General features: G+C 28.3%; 1 long non-coding RNA gene across 2 annotated transcripts; it reads right to left on the bottom strand.

The window, feature by feature from the left end:
- Positions 1 to 795: 795 nt before the first annotated feature.
- LOC131593371 (uncharacterized) lies at positions 796 to 7592 on the bottom strand. 2 transcript variants are annotated; one of them, XR_009280931.1, is made up of 3 exons: positions 7130 to 7592; positions 3615 to 6701; positions 796 to 1518 (listed from the first exon to the last, which is right to left on the bottom strand). It is a non-coding gene; the product is annotated as an uncharacterized LOC131593371 (long non-coding RNA). The 2 variants fall into 2 exon arrangements; XR_009280932.1 differs by having other exon boundaries at positions 796 to 1515.
- Positions 7593 to 8748: the final 1156 nt, after the last annotated feature.

Below are 8748 nucleotides of genomic sequence, written 5' to 3'. Positions count from 1 at the left end.
TCTCACATGGCGCCTTGGTGTCAAGGTTTTCTGAAACCTGATTATTTGCGTATTTTTTTCTGAAACGTGGTTATTTGCGTAATTTTTTTTAATACATGGTTATTTAAAAAAAAAATCTTTAAATTGCCCTTTGAAAATGCAACGTGCTACAATTAGAAAAAATGTTAAAGATTGGCATAGTAATTTTGGTAGTAATTTGATTTCTCAAATTTATAAGAGAAAGAGATTAAAGAATAATATATATTTTACCATGGAATTTAAAACAAACAAAAAAGAAACCAAATTAATTGTAATTAATCAAATTAAAATTTTATTTGTTTAATTGAAACAAACATATATCTTTTTTTTTATTAAAAACAAACTTTACTATATAATATTGACAGAATTTATCGCATTTTTTCCCAAAAATTAAATATCAATTGTGATTTCTTACTGTATGCAAATCAATGAATGAAATTTTAATTTGCTTAAAGAGTATTGGGAAAAAGATTCAGTTATTACATGGCATCTTAAAATAAAACACTTAACAAAATGACAAATGACAAAAGTAGTTATTTGGTTGTTATTGTGCTTGCAAATAACTATATAAATGTTGGACTAAGTTTTCTTAGATAGTTAAGATACATTGCACAAACCTATGAGTTAGGAAGATTTGCACAATGGTATGAAAAACAATGGCAAATTTGGTGGCAAATACCCTTATTCAGTTAAGAAATATCATGATTCATCAAGAAATATCAATGGCAAATTTCATGGCGATACATGTGTCCCCCTTCATAGAAAAAGACGTTACTGTAATAGCGCATATGTTCATTAACCATTTTGTGAAGGTTATTATTTTTTTACATTTATTAGTATTATGTTGCATTTTAAAACGTTATTACAATATACCATTTTTATTAATATTTTGTTGTCTTTGGTTCTTTTAAAACATCCATATATATTTCTTGCAATTAATAACATGGTATGTTTCTTGCCAAAGCACTACCGACCAAGGTTGTCAAACTCGCGAGTCTACTCAGACTCGTAAAGGGTCCGTAGACGCGACTCGCAGACTCGACTCGTAAACTCGTACGAGTCTATGCAAAATTCAAATTAATTAAAAAAACATGTAAGTGACACATATATGATACTCCTATATTTTTAAACTTGTAAATTCCTCATATATGACACAAATATGTATAATAGAACACCTATTAACATTAAAACTTAAATGTCATACTTCATAACAAATTTGTTAGAAAACAAAAAGACAATAACATAAAAAATAAAGTATGTAGTTGAAGACTTAAAGTATCTTGTCAATTGGCTACTACATATAGAAAAAAAACATAACACATATGTTAATGGCTTCAAACATAGAAAGCTCTAGTAAAATCATCATTGTCGTCTTCTTCATCAGTATCTTGAGTATCATCACCAAACTCTGCCCCAAATGAAACATCTTCTTAATCATTAGCCAATGTTAGTTTTCTTGAAGTTCCACTTCCACCTAATTCAACATTTCCACCACCACTACTTCACAACATTAGTAACAACAACATCATCTTCCATAATATTATTAATAATAACATCATCTGGATCAACATTAAATTTAATTTGCATATTTTCTTTATTAGTATCTTCAGTTATCTATTCATAATCTAAATGATATCTTCAAATGAAAGAATAACACTCTTCATTTTTTCTTTTCTACTTTTCAATTTCTAATTGCACATGAAATAGACTAAATTATTTTTTTATGCAACATATTTCTTCTCTTGAAATGAACTTACAAAGCAAATAAGAATTAAACTCAATGTTTTAAAAAAAATAAAAATCAAATCTATAAACAAATAAATAATAATTCATTACCATTTTAAAGAAACTCCAATTTCTTTCACAACCATATGAGCTACAAGTTAAACTTTAACCCAAATTGCAAACCTCTTTAATTTTGGAGTCATATCTCCATGGAAATACCGTATAAGAGACTAGGAGAGATACTTTCTAATTCTCGTACAAACAAAACAAAATAAGGTATTTTAAAAAATAAAAGATCTTTGGGGAATTTGGGCCTTTTTTGGTTAAAAAAACAAAATAAAAAAATAACGATAGACTCGAAAACTCGTGATAGACTTGCGAGTCCATACGAGTTTATGCGAGTCAACAAGTGTCTACTCGAGTCTATCAAAAGACGATTCTATGCGCGGGTCTACTCGTTTATGCTTTCTAGACTCGTAAGAGTTTACGAGTCTACCCGCGAGTTTGACAACCATGCTACCGACGGTATTTCTCACCCCAACACATAATGCAGATATCTAGAGCTAGTAAAGTATTTGTAGTTTTGCCAGATTGACTAACAAAAATGATTGTATTTCTAGGTATATCAGACCATTCCGATCAAATAAATCACTAGAAATTTCAACTATAATAGATATACCTATAATTCAATGTATACTAAAAAATAAAAAGTTTAACAACATAATTTAAAAATGCAAATTTTAACCAAAAAAAAATCATAAAAGCACTTACCAACAGTTCTTCAAAGATTGACCTAACTGCCAAAGCAACATTATAACTGCTTCCACTGCAAATGAGAAGTATTCTTCGACGTATAACCCTGCTCATTGTGGTTGTTACAGAATTAGCTTGCTCAAAGATTTCCTTTTGCATATAATGTTTATATTGCACTTTGTTTATTTTTTCTATCTCCATTTCAAGAAAAGAAAGTGCCTGTCGCACTGAAGAAGCTTTGGAGAAAGAAGAGGCAAGTTCTCCCATGTCATACTCAAACTTCAAAAATGAAACCCCACCACCCTGAAACAACCATTTCCATATTATATCCAGGGTGGTGGAGTTTCATTTTTGAAGTTTGAGTATGCCATGGGAGAACATGCCTCTTCTTTCTCCAGAGCTTCTTCAGTGCAATGGGCACTTTCTTTTCTTGAAATGGAGATAGAAAAAATAAACAAAGTGCAATATGAACATTATATGCAAAAGAAAATATTTGAGCAAGCTAATTTTGTAACAACCACAATGAGCAGGGTTATACGTCGAAGAATACTTCTCATTGGCAGTGGAAGCAGTTATAATGTTCAGTTAGCCAATATTTGAAGAACTGTGTGGTCAGTGCTTTTATGACTTTTTTTTTTTTTGTTAAAATTTGCATTTTTAAATTATGTTATTTAACTTATTTTGTTAAACTTTTTATTTTTTCGTATACTTTCAATTATAGGTATATCTATTATAGTTGAAATTTCTAGTGATTTACTCGATCGGAATGGTCTGATATACCTAGAAATACAACCATTTTTGTTAGTCAATCTGGCAAAACTACAAATACTTTACAGCTCTAGATATCTGCATTATGTGTTGGGGTGAGAAATACCGTCGGTAGTGCTTTGGCAAGAAACATACCATGTTATTAATTGCAAGAAACATATATGGATATTTTAAAAGAACCAAAGACAACAAAATATTAATAAAAATGGTATATTGTAATAACGTTTTAAAATGCAACATAATATAATAACCTTCACAAAATGGTTAATTAACACATTGGAAGACAACTGAAATTAAAATACTCAGCACTAAATCATACTAACAAGAAAAATGAAATGAGATATGCAAACCTCATAATTTGTTATGACTCCATTCATAACAACTAAAAATTCATTTGCAGGCCTGAGGCCTGGGGATGGCTGTTTCGCCGGGCAGGCTCATCATGTGTAGCCCAACGCGTGTGCGCAAGTCCAGCATGAGTATTAAAACTATCCTTTAAATTCAATTCAATTAAATTCCATCAAATTCTGTTTACATTCAATTTTAAACATCAAAAACTAAAAATCAAGACGACTATGAAGACTTTAATTAAAAATCAAAATTCAAATTCAGTTCAATATCATAGACCTCTGTTTACATTCAATTTCAAAAATTAAAAACCAAAAACCTAACATCAAACATCAAAAATCAAACATTCAATTTCATTATGCAATTGCGTTTTAAAACATCAAAAACCAAAAAACAAGAAAAAGAAATCAAGAAGACGATGAAGAATTAAACCTTGGTACACAGACTTAAAGAGGGACACGATGTTGTCTTCTTGGTGGAATACAAAAGGAGGAGATGAATTGGAGAATTAAGAAGGTGGAAGAGAAGAAGATTCCGCGATTCCCGCGGAATCGGAGATGCTACTTGATAGAGGAGAAGAGTCGATAACGATTCCGGCAGTGCCAGAATAGTGACCGCGATCCTTTAACCGTCTTAATAGAACGGCAAGATGTGCCTTCTTTTTCTCTCTTAAAATTCAGATACGCAAGATGCCACACATTTCTCTAAGGAAAAGAGTGATTTGATTGCTAAGTTCAATTTAATTAAAAAGTTAATAGACCTAAGTGAAAGATAAATTAGTTATAATCATTAATTTTATTATTCAAAATTAAAAACCCTACTTATTTTTAGAAAATAATATTTTTATTCTATCAAGTTAACCTTTTTAATATTTATGAATAAAATTATTTTAAAATAAACTTCTTTCTATTTTTTCTTTTTTTTTTTCTAAAGTGAATATTTGTATAAGTTTGTTTACAATATTTCTTGGAGACAAAAAAAAAATATCATCCAATCTAGAGATAAAAGCATATGTGATTAAAATTGATCTATTGTAAATTCAGTTTCACTTTAAAAGTAGTTAAAAATTGTGGGAAAATAACTCAGCTAATATTGTTAATTGTGTTAAATTTTTATAAAGTATTAACTTATAATTTAATTTTTAACGTCATTTATTTATAAATTAGTGTAAATAAATTGTTAATTTTAATAAATAAATAACAAAAAGTAGTCAAAAGCTATAATAAAGGGTGTAATATTTATCTTCATTGTAAAACATAGTTTTATAATCAAATTTTTATCAATTTATTATTAATGACGTATTAAAACATAAATTATTTTACATTTAATTAGTCGTCTACCCGTGCAATGCACGCGACAACACTTATAAAAAATTATTATTTATTTAAAAAATAGTTTAATATTGTTTTATATGAATATTAAATTAAATATTTAAAATTTGATCTAATGATAAAAGATAATTTAGAACTATAATTGTATATAAATTTTTATTTAAATTTTTAAAATTTGATCTATTAATAATAAAAATATTTTAGAACTCTAAATGTATGTCTGAGTTTTAATAGCCCATTTGAAGAGAGTCAAATATTATTTATATGAAAATATTGTACATGATTTGGATTTACTATTATATGTTGCTCTTAAAAATATTCCTTAAAGTAAGAAAAGTACTAAGATTTGATATATAATTAATATTAGAGATAAAAAATAAAATAAATTTTAAAAAAACTAACATAAGGTTTAATGAGTGGATTAGTTTTTTTTATACTTCAAATATGGTACTACACAAATAAGGCATAACTAAGAATTAGATAAAAACAATTAAATTAAGAAGAGATTATAAAGAATAATTTTTTTCTCAATATTTTATCTAAAAAATATAAACATAATTAAAAAACATAATTTAACACAATTTTTAAATAAAAAAATGGTGATACTTCAAAATTTATACCTAAAAAAAAAAATAACATAACCATAAATAATAACTTTTCATTTATCTTCTAACTTCTCTCTCCCACAAATTGATACATCTTTTATATCTCAAAGTTTCATCTATAAAACACCTACAAAACATACACAACCAAAATAATGTTTTCAACTACCACAAAATTTTCTTTCACACGAAATAAGTGAGGGCAAAAAATTTGAAAATATTATCACCTTTATTTAGAGTATATTGAATTTAAGTCCTTGAAATCATCACATTCCACCATCCTTTACACGAATTCGGGCATAAATATCGAAAGCAAGCAATAGTATGATTCTAAATAATGGAAACATAACTAATGAAGTCTCAAAATCACATTTAATACATTAAGGGACACAACAAGATCAAATTGATAGGATTTCTTTTAGCACATAAAGGGACACAACAAGATCAAATTGATAGGATTTCTTTTATATTGAAAGTTTTAGGCCCCATGAATATATTAAAGTTCATTCATTTTAAGTAGTAGGGATGGTTGTTTAGTGGGCTTCTATATAAGCTAGGACCCGTTTGGATGAACAACTTAATTAAGCGCTTATCTTAGAAGTCCTTATGCATAAGTTATTTATGTAACAAAAGATAAAATGAAGTCAAGCTATTTTCAAATAAACTAGCATCAGTTGTTTTCATATAAGCTAAGCTGGTATAAGTTGTTTTCATAAGCTATATTGAAGATTTTATGGACATGGCCTACGTTCTTTTCATAAACTCTCTTAACGAGTCTTGCGCTCTTACAAGTGCTTATAACAATAGATAAGTTTAAATAAGTCAATCGAAACAAGCCACTGATCCTATTATACTTATACGGGAACTTAATTATTTATCAGTACCAAATATTAAACATAACAGTAAAACAATCGCACAAGAGGAGTACTTACCCATGACAAAGCTCAACAAGCTGAGGAACAAGAATGGAGTCTCTAAGGCCAACAATAGCGGTCGAGGTGGTAGACACAGCTTGTGATGTAACAACAATTAGTGACTGCAGCTTATTTATAGAAGTCTTGGTTTTGAATAACTTGGCTTCATCGTCTCCTTTGTATTCTTGACTCTGCAGGGCTGACAATTTCTTTTCATGTTCAATCTTCACACCTTCTTTAGACTATATTCAACAAGAATTCGTAGAACGTGTTAGCATATATACCCGGTTCATAAATCGTATGGAATTAGGCTTTTAGCCAAAATAAAAGCAACAAACTTCTGTTTTGTAAAAAGGAAGCTAAGTTGGAAACAACATTTATGTGACTAAATTCGACATATCTAGCATTATTAAAAACAATCCAGAATAAAAAAGGTTGGCCGGTTGGTCCCAAACAAACATTAGGGCTATTTTGGTCAATACACAAGGCAAGAAAAAAAGGGAAGAAGAAGGAGGATGTCATTTTCACACTAAATAAACGGTCAAATTCTGCTATGACCTTACGCTACCAAAGTTCAACATCACACCACACTAAACTCCATAGTGCATAGCTTCACTCATTTCATTTTCCTTTACTTTTTCACTGTCTCAAAAAATGGCTAGAAAATTACCTTGACTTCATCATAGAGCTTCTTCTCCAAAGCCAAAAGTCGTTCCAAAGAGGAGCAAAGACTCTTCAGACCACCCGGTTCATCCAACGAACCGGGCTCGAACCGGTACTTCACCGCCAACGGTGGTTTTGAGGCCCATGTGGAGCTCAAGTTGTTGAATACTAGTTTCTACCAAGTGCCAATTTTTTAGTTGCTTTATTTTCCTTCTTTTTATCAACGACACCCTTGGACACTAAAAAAAATTAAAATTTATAGACAAAAATCAAAATTTGAGGAGTATTTTCATGTGGTTAGGTTTGGATGATTGTTGTGGGGTGGATCATTTTGAAACCTTTTGCACAGCTGGTACAGTACAGGTACGGGGAGGGAAAGAAAAAGAAGAAGAACAAATTAGCTTTATTTTTAGGGACCACTGTTTGGTCAATTTGGTGTTCAAGAAATAATTTGGTACTTAAAGGGATCCAATGTATATTAAATGACATTATTGATAATATCAAATTCTTATCATGGTCATGGCAGGCTCTAGGAAAAAAAGATTAAATGTTCAGTTTGGTATAATTGGTTACAAGTACTAGTACCATTTGACTGAATTTGGTACTTGTTTTTTTTTAATGAGTACTCTTTATTAATATACTTTTGCTTATATGTAAAAAAAAAATTGTCAATTTTATAGTGTATAAATAACTAATCTTGGAAACTAATTTATCATTAGAGTTTATATATAAGTTAAATGGAGTGGGATAGTCAAATTAATTAATCAGATCAATTATAAAACTGGTGTAAGTAAGTATTTAAAATTTAATTTATATATATAAAATAATAATTTAATTTTTAAATATTGTATATAAAGCAATAAATAACTATATATATATATATATATATATATATATATATATATATATATATATATATATATATATATATATATATATATAGGGCATATCATATGAGAATGACATATTTATATGAGAATGTGAGAATGAATCTGAACCATTGGATTTTAAAATAAATGATGGAGATTATGGGTGAATCTTTTTTCTCTCTCCTACATCATTTATTTCAAAATGTAGGAGAGAGGAAAAAAAAGATTCACGCATAATCTCCACCATTTATTTTAAAATCCAATGGTTCAGATTCATTCTCATATTCTCATATAAATATGTCATTCTCATATGATATGCCCTATATATATATATATATATATATATATATATATATATATATATATATATATATATATATATATATATATATATATATATATATATATATATATATATATATATATATATAGAGGAGGGATCAAATTACACCCGAAGAGTTACACCACGAGTTACACTCGTTCAAAAACTACATCTTAAATTAATATTTTTTAAATTCAACCGTTGGATTGAAACATAATATCGTATAGATCATACCTATAAAGTTTGAGCTTAATCTATAATGATTTACTATATCATCAAGATATCCAAATATTAACGTCAAAATGAGCTTTCATATAACGTTAATTTTGATGTAATCCAATGACATAGTAAATCATTATAGATTAAGCTCAAACTTTATAGGTATGATCTATATGATATTATGTTTCAATCCAACGGTTGAATTTAAAAAATATT

Source organism: Vicia villosa, linkage group LG3 (assembly GCF_029867415.1).
Source record: "Vicia villosa cultivar HV-30 ecotype Madison, WI linkage group LG3, Vvil1.0, whole genome shotgun sequence".
Taxonomy (NCBI): Eukaryota; Viridiplantae; Streptophyta; class Magnoliopsida; order Fabales; family Fabaceae; genus Vicia; species Vicia villosa.
Note: the sequence above shows the minus strand (reverse complement) of the source record. Positions and strands in the feature narration are given on the sequence as shown.